The following is a 20,599-nucleotide window of genomic DNA, read 5'->3' on the forward strand; positions in this document are numbered from 1 at the left end:
TCTGATTCCCCGCCTCTGTTTCCCCGCCTCTGATTCCCCACCTCTGATTCCCAATATCTGATTCCCCGCCTCTGATTCCCCACCTCTGATTCCCCGCCTCTGATTCGCCAGCTATGATTCCCCGCCTCTGATTCCCCGTGTTTGATTCCCTGCCTCTGATTCCCGGCCACTGATTCCCCAACTCTGATTCACCGCCTTTGATTCGCCACCTCTGATTCCCCATATCTGATTCCCCGCCTCTGTTTCCCCGCCTCTGATTCCCCGCCTCTGATTCCCCATATCTCATTCCCCGCCTCTGAATCCCCATCTCTGATTCCCGGACTCTGATTCCCCACCTCTGATTCCCTGCTACTGATTCTGATTCCCTGCCTTTGATTCCCCATCTCTGATTCCGCAGATCTGATTCCCTGCCTCTGATTCCCCATCTCTGATTCCCCATATCTGATTCCCCGCTTCTGTTTCCCCGCCTCTGATTCCCCGCCTCTGTTTCCCAATATCTAAGTCCCCGCCTCTGATTCCACAACTCTAATTCCCCACCTCTGATTCCCCAGCTCTGATTCCCCGCCTCTGATTCCCCGCATCTGATTCCCTGCATCTGATTCCAAGCCTCTTATTCCCTGCCTCTGATTCCCAACCTCTGATTCCCCACCTCTGATTCCCCATATCTGATTCCAGGCCTCTGTTTCCCCGCCTCTGATTCCCCGCCTCTGTTTCCCCATATCTGATTCCCGGCCTCTGGTTCCCCGCCTCTGATTCCCCGCCTCTGATTCCCTGCCTCTGATTCCCCATCTCCGATTCCGCACATCTGATTCCCTGCCTCTGATTCCCCGCCTCTGATTCCCCGCCTCTGATTCCCTGCCTCTGATTCCCAACCTCTGATTCCCCACCTCTGATTCCCCGTGTTTGATTCCCCGCCTCTGTTTCTCCGCCTCTGATTCCCCGCCTCTGATTCCCCAACTCTAATTCCCCGCCTCTGATTCCCCATATCTGATTCCCCGCCTCTGTTTCCCCGCCTCTGATTCCCCACCCCTGTTTCCCCATATCTGATTCCCTGCCTCTGATTCCCCAACTTTGATTCCCAGCATCTGATTCCCCAGCTCTGATTCCCCGCCTCTGATTCCCCGCATCTGATTCCCTGCATCTGATTCCAAGCCTCTCATTCCCTGCCTCTGATTCCCTACCTCTGATTCCCCACCTCTGATTCCCCATATCTGATCCCCAGCCTCTGTTTCCCCGCCTCTGTTTCCCCATATCTGATTCCCGGCCTCTGATTCCCCGCCTCTGATTCCCCGCCTCTGATTCCCTGCCTCTGATTCCCCATCTCCGATTCCGCACATCTGATTCCCTGCCTCTGATTCACCGCCTCTGATTCCCCGCCTCTGATTCCCTGCATCTGATTCCCAACCTCTGATTCCCCACCTCTGATTCCCCGTGTTTGATTCCCCGCCTCTGTTTCCCCGCCTCTGATTCCCCGCCTCTGATTCCCCAACTCTAATTCCCCGCCTCTGATTCCCCATATCTGATTCCCTGCCTCTGTTTCCCCGCCTCTGATTCCCCGCCCCTGTTTCCCCATATCTGATTCCCTGCCTCTGATTCCCCAACTTTGATTCCCAGCCTCTGATTCCCCAGCTCTGATTCCCTGCCTCTGATTCCCCGTGTTTGATTCCCTGCCTCTGATTCCCCGCCTCTGATTCCCCATCTCTGATTCACCGCCTTTGATTCGCCACCTCTGATTCCCCATATCTGATTCCCCACCTCTGTTTCCCCGCCTCTGATTCCCCGCCTCTGATTCTCCATATCTCATTCCCCGCCTCTGACTCCCCATCTCTGATTCCCGGACTCTGATTCCCCACGTCTGATTCCCGGCCTCTTATTCCCAGCATCTGATTCCAGGCCTCTGATTCCCGTCCTCTGACTCCCCGCTTCTGATTCTGATTCCCTGCCTCTGATTCCCCATCTCTGATTCCGCACATCTGATTACCTGCCTCTGATTCCCCACCTCTGATTCCCCATATCTGATTCCCCGCCTCTGTTTCCACGCCTCTGATTCCCCGCCTCTGTTTCCCCATATCTAATTCCCCACCTCTGATGCCCCAACTCTGATTCCCCGCCTCTGATTCCACAGCTCTGATTCCCCGCCTCTGATTCCCCACATCCGATTCCCCATATCTGATTCCCCGCCTCTGTTTCCCCGCCCCTGATTCCCCGCCTCTGTTTCCCCATATCTGATTCCCCGCCTCTGATTCCCAACTATGATTCCCCGCCTCTTATTCCCCAGCTCTGATTCCCTGCCTCTGATTCCCCGCATTCTATTCCCTGCCTCTGATTCCCCGCCTGTGATTCCCCATCTCTGATTCACCACCTCTGATTCCCCACCACTGATTCCCCATATCTAATTCCCCACCTCTGTTTGCCCGCCTCTGATTCCCCGCCTCTGTTTCCCCGCCTCTGATTCCCCACCTCTGATTCCCAATATCTGATTCCCCGCCTCTGATTCCCCACCTCTGATTCCCCACCTCTGATTCGCCAGCTATGATTCCCCGCCTCCTATTCCCCGCGTCTGATTCCCTGCCTCTGATTCCCCGCCTCTGATTCCACATCTCTGATTCACCACCTCTGATTCCCCGCGTCTGATTCCCTGCCTCTGATTCCCCATCTCTGATTCCCCATCTCTGATTCCCCAATTCTGATTCCCCTCCTCTGATTCCCCGTGTTTGATTCCCAGCCTCTGATTCCCGGACTCTGATTCCCCATCTCTGATTCACCGCCTTTGATTCGCCACCTCTGATTCGCCATATCTGATTCCCCGCCTCTGTTTCCCCGCCGATGATTCCCCGCCTCTGATTCCCCATATCTCATTCCCCGCCTCTGAATCCCCATCTCTGATTCCCGGACTCTGATTCCCCACCTCTGATTTCCGGCCTCTTATTCCCGGCATCTGATTCCGGCCTCTGATTCCCGGCCTCTGATTCCCTGCTTCTGATTCTGATTCCCTGCCTTTGATTCCCCATCTCTGATTCCGCACATCTGATTCCCTGCCTCTGATTCCCCATCTCTGATTCCCCATATCTGATTCCCCGCCTCTGATTCCCTGCCTCTGTTTCCCAATATCTAAGTCCCCGCCTCTGATTCCCCAACTCTGATTCCCCACCTCTGATTCCCCAGCTCTGATTCCCCGCCTCTGATTCCCCGCATCTGATTCCCTGCATCTGATTCCAAGCCTCTGATTCCCTGCCTCTGATTCCCAACCTCTGATTCCCCACCTCTGATTCCCCATATCTGATTCCCAGCCTCTGTTTCCCCGCCTCTGATTCCCCGCCTCTGTTTCCCCATATCTGATTCCCGGCCTCTGATTCCCCGCCTCTGATTCCCCGCCTCTGATTCCCTATCTCCGATTCCGCACATCTGATTCCCTGCCTCTGATTCCCCGCCTCTGATTCCCCGCCTCTGATTCCCTGCCTCTGATTCCCAACCTCTGATTCCCCACCTCTGATTCCCCGTGTTTGATTCCCCGCCTCTGTTTCCCCGCCTCTGATTCCCCGCCTCTGATTCCCCAACTCTAATTCCCTGCCTCTGATTCCCCATATCTGATTCCCCGCCTCTGTTTCCCCGCCTCTGATTCCCCGCCCCTGTTTCCCCATATCTGATTCCCTGCCTCTGATTCCCCAACTTTGATTCCCAGCCTCTGATTCCCCAGCTCTGATTCCCCGCCTCTGATTCCCCGTGTTTGATTCCCTGCCTCTGATTCCCCGCCTCTGATTACCCATCTCTGATTCACCACCTTTGATTCGCCACCTCTGATTCCCCATATCTGATTCCCCACCTCTGTTTTCCCGCCTCTGATTCCCCGCCTCTGATTCTCCATATCTCATTCCCCGCCTCTGAATCCCCATCTCTGATTCCCGGACTCTGATTCCCCACCTCTGATTCCCGGCCTCTTATTCCCAGCATCTGATTCCAGGCCTCTGATTCCCGGCCTCTGACTCCCCGCTTCTGATTCTGATTCCCTGCCTCTGATTCCCCATCTCTGATTCCGCACATCTGATTACCTGCCTCTGATTCCCCACCTCTGATTCCCCATATCTGATTCCCCGCCTCTGATTCCCCGCATCCGATTCCCCATATCTGATTCCCCGCCTCTGTTTCCCCGCCCCTGATTCCCCGCCTCTGTTTCCCCATATCTGATTCCCTGCCTCTGATTCCCCGCGTTCTATTCCCTGCCTCTGATTCCCCGCCTGTGATTCCCCATCTCTGATAAACCACCTCTGATTCCCCACCACTGATTCCCCATATCTAATTCCCCTCCTCTGTTTGCCCGCCTCTGATTCCCCACCTCTGATTCCCCATGTCTAATTCCCCGCCTCTGTTTGCCCGCCTCTGATTCCCCGCCTCTGTTTCCCCATATCTGATTCCCCGCCTCTGAATCCCCAACTCTGATTCCCCGCCTCTGATTCCCCAGCTCTGATACCCCGCCTCTGATTCCCCGTGTTTGATTCCCTGCCTCTGATTCCCCGCCTCTGATTCACCATCTGTGATTCACCGCCTTTCATTCGCCACCCTGATTCCCCATATCAGATTCACCGCCTCTGTTTCCCCGCCTCTGATACCCCGCCTCTGATTCCCCATATTTCATTCCCCGCCTCTGATTCCCCATCTCTGATTCCCGGACTCTGATTCCTGGCCTCTTATTCCCGGCATCTGATTCCCGGCCTCTGATCCCGGCCTCTGATTCCCCGCTTCTGATTCTGATCCCTGCCTCTGATTCCCCATCTCTGATTCCGCACATCTGATTCCCTGCCTCTGATTCCCCACCTCTGATTCCCCATATCTGATTCCCCGCCTCTGTTTCCCCGCCTCTAATTCCCCGCCTCTGTTTCCCCATATCTATTTCCCCGCCTCTGATTCCCCGCCTCTGATTCCCCAGCTCTGATTCCCCGCCTCTGAATCCCCAACTCTGATTCCCTGCCTCATATTCCGCAGCTCTGATTCCCCGCCTCTGATTCCCCAGCTCTGATTCCCTGCCTCTGTTTCGCAACCTCTGATTCCCCACCTCTGATTCCCCATATATGATTCCCCACCTCTGTTTCCCTGCCTCTGATTCCCAGCCTCTGTTTCCCCATATCTGATTCCCCGCCTCTGATTCCCCAACTCTGATTCCCCGCCTCTGATTCCCCAGCTCTGATTCCCCACCTATGATTCCCCGTGTTTGATTCACTGCCTCTGATTCCCCGCCTCTGATTAACCATCTCTGATTCACCGCCTTTCATTCGCCACCTCTGATTCCCCATATCAGATTCCCCGCCTCTGTTTCCCCGCCTCTGATTCCCCTCCTCTGTTTCCCCATATCTGATTCCCCGCTTCTGATTCCCCAACTCTGATTCCCCGCCTCTGATTCCCCAGCTCTGATTCCCCGCCTTTGATTCCCCCCGTCTGATTCCCAGCCTCTGAGTCCCCGTGTCTGATTTCCTGCCTCTGATTCCCCGCCTCTGATTCCCCATCTCTGATTCACAGCCGCTGATTCCCCACCTCTGATTCCCCATCTCTGATTCCGCACATCTGATTCCCTGCCTCTGATTCCCCGACTCTGATCCCCACCTCTGATTCCCCAGCTCTGATTCCCCGCCTCTGATTCCCCAACTCTGATTCCCCGCCTCTGATTCCCCAGCTCTGATTCCCCGCCTCTGATTCCCCATATCTGATTCCCCACCTCTGTTTCCCGGCCTCTGATTCCCCGCTTCTGATTCTGAATCCCTGCCTCTGATTCCCCATCTCTGATTCCGCACATCTGATTCCCTGCCTCTGATTCCCCACCTCTGATTCCCCATATCTGATTTCCCGCCTCTGTTTCCCCGCCTCTGATTCCCCGCCTCAGTTTCCCCATATCTAATTCCAAACCTCTGATGCCCCAACTCTGATACCCTGCCTCTGATTCCCCGCGTTCTATTCCCTGCCTCTGATTCCCCGCCTGTGATTCCCCATCTCTGATTCACCACCTCTGATTCCCCACCTCTGATTCCCCATATCTAATTCCCCGCCTCTGTTTGCCCGACTCTGATTCCCCGCCTCTGTTTCCCCATATCTGATTCCCCGCCTCTGAATCCCCAACTCTGATTCCCTGCCTCTGATTCCCCAGCTCTGATTCCCCGCCTTTGATTCCCCCGTCTGATTCCCAGCCTCTGAAACCCCGTGTCTGATTTCTTGCCTCTGATTCCCCGCCTCTGATTCCCCATCTCTGAATCACAGCCTCTGATTCCCCACCTCTGATTCCCCATCACTGATTCCGCACATCTGATTCCCTGCCTCTGATTCCACGACTCTGATCCCCACCTCTGATTCCGCAGCTCTGATTCCCCGCCTCTGATTCCCCAACTCTGATTCCCCGCCTCTGATTCCCCAGCTCTGATTCCCCGCCTCTGATTCCCCGTGTTTGATCCCCTGCCTCTGATTCCCCGACTCTGATCCCCACCTCTGATTCCGCAGCTCTGATTCCCCGCCTCTGATTCCCCAACTCTGATTCCCCGCCTCTGATTCCCCAACTCTGATTCCCTGCCTCTGATTCCCCAGCTTCATTCCCCGCCTTTGATTCCCCCCGTCTGATTCCCAGCCTCTGAATCCCCGTGTCTGATAACCTGCCACTGATTCCCCGTCTCTGATTCCCCATCTCAGATTCACCGCCTCTGATTCCCCACCTCTGATTCCCCATCTCTGATTCCGCACATCCGACTCCCTGCCTCTGATTCCCCGACTCTGATTCCCCACCTCTGATTCCCCAGCTCTGATTCCCCGCCTCTGATTCCCCAACTCTGATTCCCCGCCTCTGATTCCACAGCTCTGATTCCCCGCCTCTGATTCCCCGTGTTTGATCCCCTGCCTCTGATTCCCCGCCTCTGATTCCCCATCTCTGATTCACCGCCTTTGATTCGCCACCTCTGATTCCCCATATCTGATTCCTCGCCACTGTTTCCCCGCCTCTGATTCCCCGCCTCTGATTCCCCATATCTCATTCCCCGCCTCTGATTCGCCAGCTATGATTCCCCACCTCTGATTCCCCGCATCTGATTCCCTGCCTCTGATTCCCCGCCTCTGATTCCACATCTCTGATTCACCACCTCTGATTCCACGCGTCTGATTCCCCGCCTCTGATTCCCCATCTCTGATTCCCCATCTCTGATTCCCCAATTCTGATTCCCCGCCTCTGATTCCCCAGCTCTGATTCCTCGCCTCTGATTCCCTTCCTTTGATTCCCAACCTCTGATTCCCCAACTCTGATTTCCCATATTGATTCCCTGTGTCTGATTCCCCACCTCTGATTTCACATATTGATTCCCTGCGTCTGATTCCCCGCCTCTGATTCCCCAACTCTGATTCCCCGCCTCTGATTCCCCAGCTCTGATTCCCCGCATCTGATTCCCCGTGTTTGATTCCCTGCCTCTGATTCCCCACCTCTGATTCCCCATATCTGATTCCCCGCCTCTGTTTCCCCACCTTTGATTCCCCGCCTCTGTTTCCCAATATCTAAGTCCCCGCCTCTGATTCCCCAACTCTGATTCCCCACCTCTGATTCCCCAACTCTGATTCCCCGCCTCTGATTCCCCAGCTCTGATTCCCCGCCTCTGATTCCCCGTCTTTGATCCCCTGCCTCTGATTCCCCGCCTCTGATTCCCCATCTCTGATTCACCGCCTTTGATTCGCCACCTCTGATTCCCCATATCTGATTCCTCGCCTCTGTTTCCCCGCCTCTGATTCCCCATATCTCATTCCCCGCCTCTGATTCCCCATCTCTGATTCCCGGACTCTGATTCCCCACCTCTGATTCCCGGCCTCTTATTCCCGGCATCTGATTCCGGCCTCTGATTTCCGGCCTCTGATTCCCTGCTTCTGATTCCCCATCTCTGATTCCGCAAATCTAATTCCCTGCCTCTGATTCCCCACCTCTGATTCCCCATATCTGATTCCCCGCCTCTGTTTCCCCGCCTCTGATTCCCCGCCTCTGTTTCCCCATATCTAAGTCCCCGCCTCTGATTCCCCAACTTTGATTCCCCACCTCTGATTCCCCAGCTCTGATTCCCCGCCTCTGATTCCCCGCATCTGATTCCATGCATCTGATTCCCAGCCTCTGATTCCCAGACTCTGATTCCCAACCTCTGATTCCCCACCTCTGATTCCCCATATCTGATTCCACGCCTCTGTTTCCCCGCCTCTGATTCCCCGCCTCTGTTTCCCCATATCTGATCCCCGCCTCTATTTGCCCGCATCTGATTCCCCGCCTCTGTTTCCCCATATCTGATTCCCCGCCTCTGAATCCCCAACTCTGATTCCCTGCCTCTAATTTCCCAGCTCTGATTCCCTGCCTCTGATTCCCCACCTCTGATTCCCCATATCTGATTCCCCGCCTCTGATTCCCCGCATCCGATTCCCCATATCTGATTCCCCGCCTCTGTTTCCCCGCCCCTGATTCCCCGCCTCTGTTTCCCCATATCTTATTCCCCGCCTCTGATTCCCAACTATGATTCCCCGCCTCTGATTCCCCAGCTCTGATTCCCTGCCTCTGATTCCCCGCGTTCTATTCCCTGCCTCTGATTCCCCGCCTGTGATTCCCCATCTCTGATAAACCACCTCTGATTCCCCACCACTGATTCCCCATATCTAATTCCCCTCCTCTGTTTGCCCGCCTCTGATTCCCCACCTCTGATTCCCCATATCTAATTCCCCGCCTCTGTTTGCCCGCCTCTGATTCCCCGCCTCTGTTTCCCCATATCTGATTCCCCGCCTCTGAATCCCCAACTCTGATTCCCCGCCTCTGATTCCCCAGCTCTGATTCCCCGCCTTTGATTCCCCCCGTCTGATTCCCAGCCTCTGAGTCCCCGTGTCTGATTTCCTGCCTCTGATTCCCCGCCTCTGATTCCCAATCTCTGATTCACAGCCGCTGATTCCCCACCTCTGATTCCCCATCTCTGATTCCGCACATCTGATTCCCTGCCTCTGATTCCCCGACTCTGATCCCCACGTCTGATTCCCCAGCTCTGATTCCCCGCCTCTGATTCCCCAACTCTGATTCCCCGCCTCTGATTCCCCAGCTCTGATTCCCCGCCTCTGATTCCCCATATCTGATTCCCCACCTCTGTTTCCCGGCCTCTGATTCCCCGCTTCTGATTCTGAATCCCTGCCTCTGATTCCCCATCTCTGATTCCGCACATCTGATTCCCTGCCTCTGATTCCCCACCTCTGATTCCCCATATCTGATTTCCCGCCTCTGTTTCCCCGCCTCTGATTCCCCGCCTCAGTTTCCCCATATCTAATTCCAAACCTCTGATGCCCCAACTCTGATTCCCTGCCTCTGATTCCCCGCGTTCTATTCCCTGCCTCTGATTCCCCGCCTGTGATTCCCCATCTCTGATTCACCACCTCTGATTCCCCACCTCTGATTCCCCATATCTAATTCCCCGCCTCTGTTTGCCCGACTCTGATTCCCCGCCTCTGTTTCCCCATATCTGATTCCCCGCCTCTGAATCCCCAACTCTGATTCCCTGCCTCTGATTCCCCAGCTCTGATTCCCCGCCTTTGATTCCCCCGTCTGATTCCCAGCCTCTGAAACCCCGTGTCTGATTTCTTGCCTCTGATTCCCCGCCTCTGATTCCCCATCTCTGATTCACAGCCTCTGATTCCCCACCTCTGATTCCCCATCACTGATTCCGCACATCTGATTCCCTGCCTCTGATTCCACGACTCTGATCCCCACCTCTGATTCCGCAGCTCTGATTCCCCGCCTCTGATTCCCCAACTCTGATTCCCCGCCTCTGATTCCCCAGCTCTGATTCCCCGCCTCTGATTCCCCGTGTTTGATCCCCTGCCTCTGATTCCCCGACTCTGATCCCCACCTCTGATTCCGCAGCTCTGATTCCCCGCCTCTGATTCCCCAACTCTGATTCCCCGCCTCTGATTCCCCAACTCTGATTCCCTGCCTCTGATTCCCCAGCTTCATTCCCCGCCTTTGATTCCCCCCGTCTGATTCCCAGCCTCTGAATCCCCGTGTCTGATAACCTGCCACTGATTCCCCGTCTCTGATTCCCCATCTCAGATTCACCGCCTCTGATTCCCCACCTCTGATTCCCCATCTCTGATTCCGCACATCCGACTCCCTGCCTCTGATTCCCCGACTCTGATTCCCCACCACTGATTCCCCAGCTCTGATTCCCCGCCTCTGATTCCCCAACTCTGATTACCCGCCTCTGATTCCACAGCTCTGATTCCCCGCCTCTGATTCCCCGTGTTTGATCCCCTGCCTCTGATTCCCCGCCTCTGATTCCCCATCTCTGATTCACCGCCTTTGATTCGCCACCTCTGATTCCCCATATCTGATTCCTCGCCACTGTTTCCCCGCCTCTGATTCCCCGCCTCTGATTCCCCATATCTCATTCCCCGCCTCTGATTCGCCAGCTATGATTCCCCACCTCTGATTCCCCGCGTCTGATTCCCTGCCTCTGATTCCCCGCCTCTGATTCCACATCTCTGATTCACCACCTCTGATTCCACGCGTCTGATTCCCCGCCTCTGATTCCCCATCTCTGATTCCCCATCTCTGATTCCCCAATTCTGATTCCCCGCCTCTGATTCCCCAGCTCTGATTCCTCGCCTCTGATTCCCTTCCTTTGATTCCCAACCTCTGATTCCCCAACTCTGATTTCCCATATTGATTCCCTGCGTCTGATTCCCCACCTCTGATTTCACATATTGATTCCCTGCGTCTGATTCCCCGCCTCTGATTCCCCAACTCTGATTCCCCGCCTCTGATTCCACAGCTCTGATTCCCCGCATCTGATTCCCCGTGTTTGATTCCCTGCCTCTGATTCCCCACCTCTGATTCCCCATATCTGATTCCCCGCCTCTGTTTCCCCACCTTTGATTCCCCGCCTCTGTTTCCCAATATCTAAGTCCCCGCCTCTGATTCCCCAACTCTGATTCCCCACCTCTGATTCCCCAACTCTGATTCCCCGCCTCTGATTCCCCAGCTCTGATTCCCCGCCTCTGATTCCCCGTCTTTGATCCCCTGCCTCTGATTCCCCGCCTCTGATTCCCCATCTCTGATTCACCGCCTTTGATTCGCCACCTCTGATTCCCCATATCTGATTCCTCGCCTCTGTTTCCCCGCCTCTGATTCCCCATATCTCATTCCCCGCCTCTGATTCCCCATCTCTGATTCTTGGACTCTGATTCCCCACCTCTGATTCCCGGCCTCTTATTCCCGGCATCTGATTCCGGCCTCTGATTTCCGGCCTCTGATTCCCTGCTTCTGATTCCCCATCTCTGATTCCGCAAATCTAATTCCCTGCCTCTGATTCCCCACCTCTGATTCCCCATATCTGATTCCCCGCCTCTGTTTCCCCGCCTCTGATTCCCCACCTCTGTTTTCCCATATCTAAGTCCCCGCCTCTGATTCCCCAACTTTGATTCCCCACCTCTGATTCCCCAGCTCTGATTCCCCGCCTCTGATTCCCCGCATCTGATTCCATGCATCTGATTCCCAGCCTCTGATTCCCAGACTCTGATTCCCAACCTCTGATTCCCCACCTCTGATTCCCCATATCTGATTCCACGCCTCTGTTTCCCCGCCTCTGATTCCCCGCCTCTGTTTCCCCATATCTGATCCCCGCCTCTATTTGCCCGCATCTGATTCCCCGCCTCTGTTTCCCCATATCTGATTCCCCGCCTCTGAATCCCCAACTCTGATTCCCTGCCTCTAATTTCCCAGCTCTGATTCCCCGCCTCTGATTCCCCGCGTCTGATTACCGGCCTCTGATTCCCCGCCTCAGATTCCCCATCTCTGATTCACAACCTCTGATTCCCCACCTCTGATACCCCATATCTGATTCCCCGCCTCTGTTTCCCCGCCTCTGATTCCCCACCTCTGATTCCCAATATCTGATTCCCCGCCTCTGATTCCCCACCTCTGATTCCCCGCCTCTGATTCGCCAGCTATGATTCCCCGCCTCTGATTCCCCGTGTTTGATTCCCTGCCTCTGATTCCCGGCCACTGATTCCCCAACTCTGATTCACCGCCTTTGATTCGCCACCTCTGATTCCCCATATCTGATTCCCCGCCTCTGTTTCCCCGCCTCTGATTCCCCGCCTCTGATTCCCCATATCTCATTCCCCGCCTCTGAATCCCCATCTCTGATTCCCGGACTCTGATTCCCCACCTCTGATTCCCTGCTACTGATTCTGATTCCCTGCCTTTGATTCCCCATCTCTGATTCCGCACATCTGATTCCCTGCCTCTGATTCCCCATCTCTGATTCCCCATATCTGATTCCCCGCTTCTGTTTCCCCGCCTCTGATTCCCCGCCTCTGTTTCCCAATATCTAAGTCCCCGCCTCTGATTCCACAACTCTAATTCCCCACCTCTGATTCCCCAGCTCTGATTCCCCGCCTCTGATTCCCCGCATCTGATTCCCTGCATCTGATTCCAAGCCTCTTATTCCCTGCCTCTGATTCCCAACCTCTGATTCCCCACCTCTGATTCCCCATATCTGATTCCAGGCCTCTGTTTCCCCGCCTCTGATTCCCCGCCTCTGTTTCCCCATATCTGATTCCCGGCCTCTGGTTCCCCGCCTCTGATTCCCCGCCTCTGATTCCCTGCCTCTGATTCCCCATCTCCGATTCCGCACATCTGATTCCCTGCCTCTGATTCCCCGCCTCTGATTCCCCGCCTCTGATTCCCTGCCTCTGATTCCCAACCTCTGATTCCCCACCTCTGATTCCCCGTGTTTGATTCCCCGCCTCTGTTTCTCCGCCTCTGATTCCCCGCCTCTGATTCCCCAACTCTAATTCCCCGCCTCTGATTCCCCATATCTGATTCCCCGCCTCTGTTTCCCCGCCTCTGATTCCCCACCCCTGTTTCCCCATATCTGATTCCCTGCCTCTGATTCCCCAACTTTGATTCCCAGCATCTGATTCCCCAGCTCTGATTCCCCGCCTCTGATTCCCCGCATCTGATTCCCTGCATCTGATTCCAAGCCTCTGATTCCCTGCCTCTGATTCCCTACCTCTGATTCCCCACCTCTGATTCCCCATATCTGATCCCCAGCCTCTGTTTCCCCGCCTCTGTTTCCCCATATCTGATTCCCGGCCTCTGATTCCCCGCCTCTGATTCCCCGCCTCTGATTCCCTGCCTCTGATTCCCCATCTCCGATTCCGCACATCTGATTCCCTGCCTCTGATTCACCGCCTCTGATTCCCCGCCTCTGATTCCCTGCATCTGATTCCCAACCTCTGATTCCCCACCTCTGATTCCCCGTGTTTGATTCCCCGCCTCTGTTTCCCCGCCTCTGATTCCCCGCCTCTGATTCCCCAACTCTAATTCCCCGCCTCTGATTCCCCATATCTGATTCCCTGCCTCTGTTTCCCCGCCTCTGATTCCCCGCCCCTGTTTCCCCATATCTGATTCCCTGCCTCTGATTCCCCAACTTTGATTCCCAGCCTCTGATTCCCCAGCTCTGATTCCCTGCCTCTGATTCCCCGTGTTTGATTCCCTGCCTCTGATTCCCCGCCTCTGATTCCCCATCTCTGATTCACCGCCTTTGATTCGCCACCTCTGATTCCCCATATCTGATTCCCCACCTCTGTTTCCCCGCCTCTGATTCCCCGCCTCTGATTCTCCATATCTCATTCCCCGCCTCTGACTCCCCATCTCTGATTCCCGGACTCTGATTCCCCACGTCTGATTCCCGGCCTCTTATTCCCAGCATCTGATTCCAGGCCTCTGATTCCCGTCCTCTGACTCCCCGCTTCTGATTCTGATTCCCTGCCTCTGATTCCCCATCTCTGATTCCGCACATCTGATTACCTGCCTCTGATTCCCCACCTCTGATTCCCCATATCTGATTCCCCGCCTCTGTTTCCACGCCTCTGATTCCCCGCCTCTGTTTCCCCATATCTAATTCCCCACCTCTGATGCCCCAACTCTGATTCCCCGCCTCTGATTCCACAGCTCTGATTCCCCGCCTCTGATTCCCCACATCCGATTCCCCATATCTGATTCCCCGCCTCTGTTTCCCCGCCCCTGATTCCCCGCCTCTGTTTCCCCATATCTGATTCCCCGCCTCTGATTCCCAACTATGATTCCCCGCCTCTTATTCCCCAGCTCTGATTCCCTGCCTCTGATTCCCCGCATTCTATTCCCTGCCTCTGATTCCCCGCCTGTGATTCCCCATCTCTGATTCACCACCTCTGATTCCCCACCACTGATTCCCCATATCTAATTCCCCGCCTCTGTTTGCCCGCCTCTGATTCCCCGCCTCTGTTTCCCCGCCTCTGATTCCCCACCTCTGATTCCCAATATCTGATTCCCCGCCTCTGATTCCCCACCTCTGATTCCCCACCTCTGATTCGCCAGCTATGATTCCCCGCCTCCTATTCCCCGCGTCTGATTCCCTGCCTCTGATTCCCCGCCTCTGATTCCACATCTCTGATTCACCACCTCTGATTCCCCGCGTCTGATTCCCTGCCTCTGATTCCCCATCTCTGATTCCCCATCTCTGATTCCCCAATTCTGATTCCCCTCCTCTGATTCCCCGTGTTTGATTCCCAGCCTCTGATTCCCGGACTCTGATTCCCCATCTCTGATTCACCGCCTTTGATTCGCCACCTCTGATTCGCCATATCTGATTCCCCGCCTCTGTTTCCCCGCCGATGATTCCCCGCCTCTGATTCCCCATATCTCATTCCCCGCCTCTGAATCCCCATCTCTGATTCCCGGACTCTGATTCCCCACCTCTGATTTCCGGCCTCTTATTCCCGGCATCTGATTCCGGCCTCTGATTCCCGGCCTCTGATTCCCTGCTTCTGATTCTGATTCCCTGCCTTTGATTCCCCATCTCTGATTCCGCACATCTGATTCCCTGCCTCTGATTCCCCATCTCTGATTCCCCATATCTGATTCCCCGCCTCTGATTCCCTGCCTCTGTTTCCCAATATCTAAGTCCCCGCCTCTGATTCCCCAACTCTGATTCCCCACCTCTGATTCCCCAGCTCTGATTCCCCGCCTCTGATTCCCCGCATCTGGTTCCCTGCATCTGATTCCAAGCCTCTGATTCCCTGCCTCTGATTCCCAACCTCTGATTCCCCACCTCTGATTCCCCATATCTGATTCCCAGCCTCTGTTTCCCCGCCTCTGATTCCCCGCCTCTGTTTCCCCATATCTGATTCCCGGCCTCTGATTCCCCGCCTCTGATTCCCCGCCTCTGATTCCCTATCTCCGATTCCGCACATCTGATTCCCTGCCTCTGATTCCCCGCCTCTGATTCCCCGCCTCTGATTCCCTGCCTCTGATTCCCAACCTCTGATTCCCCACCTCTGATTCCCCGTGTTTGATTCCCCGCCTCTGTTTCCCCGCCTCTGATTCCCCGCCTCTGATTCCCCAACTCTAATTCCCTGCCTCTGATTCCCCATATCTGATTCCCCGCCTCTGTTTCCCCGCCTCTGATTCCCCGCCCCTGTTTCCCCATATCTGATTCCCTGCCTCTGATTCCCCAACTTTGATTCCCAGCCTCTGATTCCCCAGCTCTGATTCCCCGCCTCTGATTCCCCGTGTTTGATTCCCTGCCTCTGATTCCCCGCCTCTGATTACCCATCTCTGATTCACCACCTTTGATTCGCCACCTCTGATTCCCCATATCTGATTCCCCACCTCTGTTTTCCCGCCTCTGATTCCCCGCCTCTGATTCTCCATATCTCATTCCCCGCCTCTGAATCCCCATCTCTGATTCCCGGACTCTGATTCCCCACCTCTGATTCCCGGCCTCTTATTCCCAGCATCTGATTCCAGGCCTCTGATTCCCGGCCTCTGACTCCCCGCTTCTGATTCTGATTCCCTGCCTCTGATTCCCCATCTCTGATTCCGCACATCTGATTACCTGCCTCTGATTCCCCGCCTCTGATTCCACATCTCTGATTCACCACCTCTGATTCCACGCGTCTGATTCCCCGCCTCTGATTCCCCATCTCTGATTCCCCATCTCTGATTCCCCAATTCTGATTCCCCGCCTCTGATTCCCCAGCTCTGATTCCTCGCCTCTGATTCCCTTCCTTTGATTCCCAACCTCTGATTCCCCAACTCTGATTTCCCATATTGATTCCCTGCGTCTGATTCCCCACCTCTGATTTCACATATTGATTCCCTGCGTCTGATTCCCCGCCTCTGATTCCCCAACTCTGATTCCCCGCCTCTGATTCCACAGCTCTGATTCCCCGCATCTGATTCCCCGTGTTTGATTCCCTGCCTCTGATTCCCCACCTCTGATTCCCCATATCTGATTCCCCGCCTCTGTTTCCCCACCTTTGATTCCCCGCCTCTGTTTCCCAATATCTAAGTCCCCGCCTCTGATTCCCCAACTCTGATTCCCCACCTCTGATTCCCCAACTCTGATTCCCCGCCTCTGATTCCCCAGCTCTGATTCCCCGCCTCTGATTCCCCGTCTTTGATCCCCTGCCTCTGATTCCCCGCCTCTGATTCCCCATCTCTGATTCACCGCCTTTGATTCGCCACCTCTGATTCCCCATATCTGATTCCTCGCCTCTGTTTCCCCGCCTCTGATTCCCCATATCTCATTCCCCGCCTCTGATTCCCCATCTCTGATTCTTGGACTCTGATTCCCCACCTCTGATTCCCGGCCTCTTATTCCCGGCATCTGATTCCGGCCTCTGATTTCCGGCCTCTGATTCCCTGCTTCTGATTCCCCATCTCTGATTCCGCAAATCTAATTCCCTGCCTCTGATTCCCCACCTCTGATTCCCCATATCTGATTCCCCGCCTCTGTTTCCCCGCCTCTGATTCCCCACCTCTGTTTTCCCATATCTAAGTCCCCGCCTCTGATTCCCCAACTTTGATTCCCCACCTCTGATTCCCCAGCTCTGATTCCCCGCCTCTGATTCCCCGCATCTGATTCCATGCATCTGATTCCCAGCCTCTGATTCCCAGACTCTGATTCCCAACCTCTGATTCCCCACCTCTGATTCCCCATATCTGATTCCACGCCTCTGTTTCCCCGCCTCTGATTCCCCGCCTCTGTTTCCCCATATCTGATCCCCGCCTCTATTTGCCCGCATCTGATTCCCCGCCTCTGTTTCCCCATATCTGATTCCCCGCCTCTGAATCCCCAACTCTGATTCCCTGCCTCTAATTTCCCAGCTCTGATTCCCCGCCTCTGATTCCCCGCGTCTGATTACCGGCCTCTGATTCCCCGCCTCAGATTCCCCATCTCTGATTCACAACCTCTGATTCCCCACCTCTGATACCCCATATCTGATTCCCCGCCTCTGTTTCCCCGCCTCTGATTCCCCACCTCTGATTCCCAATATCTGATTCCCCGCCTCTGATTCCCCACCTCTGATTCCCCGCCTCTGATTCGCCAGCTATGATTCCCCGCCTCTGATTCCCCGTGTTTGATTCCCTGCCTCTGATTCCCGGCCACTGATTCCCCAACTCTGATTCACCGCCTTTGATTCGCCACCTCTGATTCCCCATATCTGATTCCCCGCCTCTGTTTCCCCGCCTCTGATTCCCCGCCTCTGATTCCCCATATCTCATTCCCCGCCTCTGAATCCCCATCTCTGATTCCCGGACTCTGATTCCCCACCTCTGATTCCCTGCTACTGATTCTGATTCCCTGCCTTTGATTCCCCATCTCTGATTCCGCACATCTGATTCCCTGCCTCTGATTCCCCATCTCTGATTCCCCATATCTGATTCCCCGCTTCTGTTTCCCCGCCTCTGATTCCCCGCCTCTGTTTCCCAATATCTAAGTCCCCGCCTCTGATTCCACAACTCTAATTCCCCACCTCTGATTCCCCAGCTCTGATTCCCCGCCTCTGATTCCCCGCATCTGATTCCCTGCATCTGATTCCAAGCCTCTTATTCCCTGCCTCTGATTCCCAACCTCTGATTCCCCACCTCTGATTCCCCATATCTGATTCCAGGCCTCTGTTTCCCCGCCTCTGATTCCCCGCCTCTGTTTCCCCATATCTGATTCCCGGCCTCTGGTTCCCCGCCTCTGATTCCCCGCCTCTGATTCCCTGCCTCTGATTCCCCATCTCCGATTCCGCACATCTGATTCCCTGCCTCTGATTCCCCGCCTCTGATTCCCCGCCTCTGATTCCCTGCCTCTGATTCCCAACCTCTGATTCCCCACCTCTGATTCCCCGTGTTTGATTCCCCGCCTCTGTTTCTCCGCCTCTGATTCCCCGCCTCTGATTCCCCAACTCTAATTCCCCGCCTCTGATTCCCCATATCTGATTCCCCGCCTCTGTTTCCCCGCCTCTGATTCCCCACCCCTGTTTCCCCATATCTGATTCCCTGCCTCTGATTCCCCAACTTTGATTCCCAGCATCTGATTCCCCAGCTCTGATTCCCCGCCTCTGATTCCCCGCATCTGATTCCCTGCATCTGATTCCAAGCCTCTGATTCCCTGCCTCTGATTCCCTACCTCTGATTCCCCACCTCTGATTCCCCATATCTGATCCCCAGCCTCTGTTTCCCCGCCTCTGTTTCCCCATATCTGATTCCCGGCCTCTGATTCCCCGCCTCTGATTCCCCGCCTCTGATTCCCTGCCTCTGATTCCCCATCTCCGATTCCGCACATCTGATTCCCTGCCTCTGATTCACCGCCTCTGATTCCCCGCCTCTGATTCCCTGCATCTGATTCCCAACCTCTGATTCCCCACCTCTGATTCCCCGTGTTTGATTCCCCGCCTCTGTTTCCCCGCCTCTGATTCCCCGCCTCTGATTCCCCAACTCTAATTCCCCGCCTCTGATTCCCCATATCTGATTCCCTGCCTCTGTTTCCCCGCCTCTGATTCCCCGCCCCTGTTTCCCCATATCTGATTCCCTGCCTCTGATTCCCCAACTTTGATTCCCAGCCTCTGATTCCCCAGCTCTGATTCCCTGCCTCTGATTCCCCGTGTTTGATTCCCTGCCTCTGATTCCCCGCCTCTGATTCCCCATCTCTGATTCACCGCCTTTGATTCGCCACCTCTGATTCCCCATATCTGATTCCCCACCTCTGTTTCCCCGCCTCTGATTCCCCGCCTCTGATTCTCCATATCTCATTCCCCGCCTCTGACTCCCCATCTCTGATTCCCGGACTCTGATTCCCCACGTCTGATTCCCGGCCTCTTATTCCCAGCATCTGATTCCAGGCCTCTGATTCCCGTCCTCTGACTCCCCGCTTCTGATTCTGATTCCCTGCCTCTGATTCCCCATCTCTGATTCCGCACATCTGATTACCTGCCTCTGATTCCCCACCTCTGATTCCCCATATCTGATTCCCCGCCTCTGTTTCCACGCCTCTGATTCCCCGCCTCTGTTTCCCCATATCTAATTCCCCACCTCTGATGCCCCAACTCTGATTCCCCGCCTCTGATTCCACAGCTCTGATTCCCCGCCTCTGATTCCCCACATCCGATTCCCCATATCTGATTCCCCGCCTCTGTTTCCCCGCCCCTGATTCTCCGCCTCTGTTTCCCCATATCTGATTCCCCGCCTCTGATTCCCAACTATGATTCCCCGCCTCTTATTCCCCAGCTCTGATTCCCTGCCTCTGATTCCCCGCATTCTATTCCCTGCCTCTGATTCCCCGCCTGTGATTCCCCATCTCTGATTCACCACCTCTGATTCCCCACCACTGATTCCCCATATCTAATTCCCCGCCTCTGTTTGCCCGCCTCTGATTCCCCGCCTCTGTTTCCCCGCCTCTGATTCCCCACCTCTGATTCCCAATATCTGATTCCCCGCCTCTGATTCCCCACCTCTGATTCCCCACCTCTGATTCGCCAGCTATGATTCCCCGCCTCCTATTCCCCGCGTCTGATTCCCTGCCTCTGATTCCCCGCCTCTGATTCCACATCTCTGATTCACCACCTCTGATTCCCCGCGTCTGATTCCCTGCCTCTGATTCCCCATCTCTGATTCCCCATCTCTGATTCCCCAATTCTGATTCCCCTCCTCTGATTCCCCGTGTTTGATTCCCAGCCTCTGATTCCCGGACTCTGATTCCCCATCTCTGATTCACCGCCTTTGATTCGCCACCTCTGATTCGCCATATCTGATTCCCCGCCTCTGTTTCCCCGCCGATGATTCCCCGCCTCTGATTCCCCATATCTCATTCCCCGCCTCTGAATCCCCATCTCTGATTCCCGGACTCTGATTCCCCACCTCTGATTTCCGGCCTCTTATTCCCGGCATCTGATTCCGGCCTCTGATTCCCGGCCTCTGATTCCCTGCTTCTGATTCTGATTCCCTGCCTTTGATTCCCCATCTCTGATTCCGCACATCTGATTCCCTGCCTCTGATTCCCCATCTCTGATTCCCCATATCTGATTCCCCGCCTCTGATTCCCTGCCTCTGTTTCCCAATATCTAAGTCCCCGCCTCTGATTCCCCAACTCTGATTCCCCACCTCTGATTCCCCAGCTCTGATTCCCCGCCTCTGATTCCCCGCATCTGATTCCCTGCATCTGATTCCAAGCCTCTGATTCCCTGCCTCTGATTCCCAACCTCTGATTCCCCACCTCTGATTCCCCATATCTGATTCCCAGCCTCTGTTTCC

The sequence above is a fragment of the Narcine bancroftii genome, chromosome 7 (genome assembly GCF_036971445.1).
Source record: "Narcine bancroftii isolate sNarBan1 chromosome 7, sNarBan1.hap1, whole genome shotgun sequence".
Lineage (NCBI taxonomy): Eukaryota > Metazoa > Chordata > Chondrichthyes > Torpediniformes > Narcinidae > Narcine > Narcine bancroftii.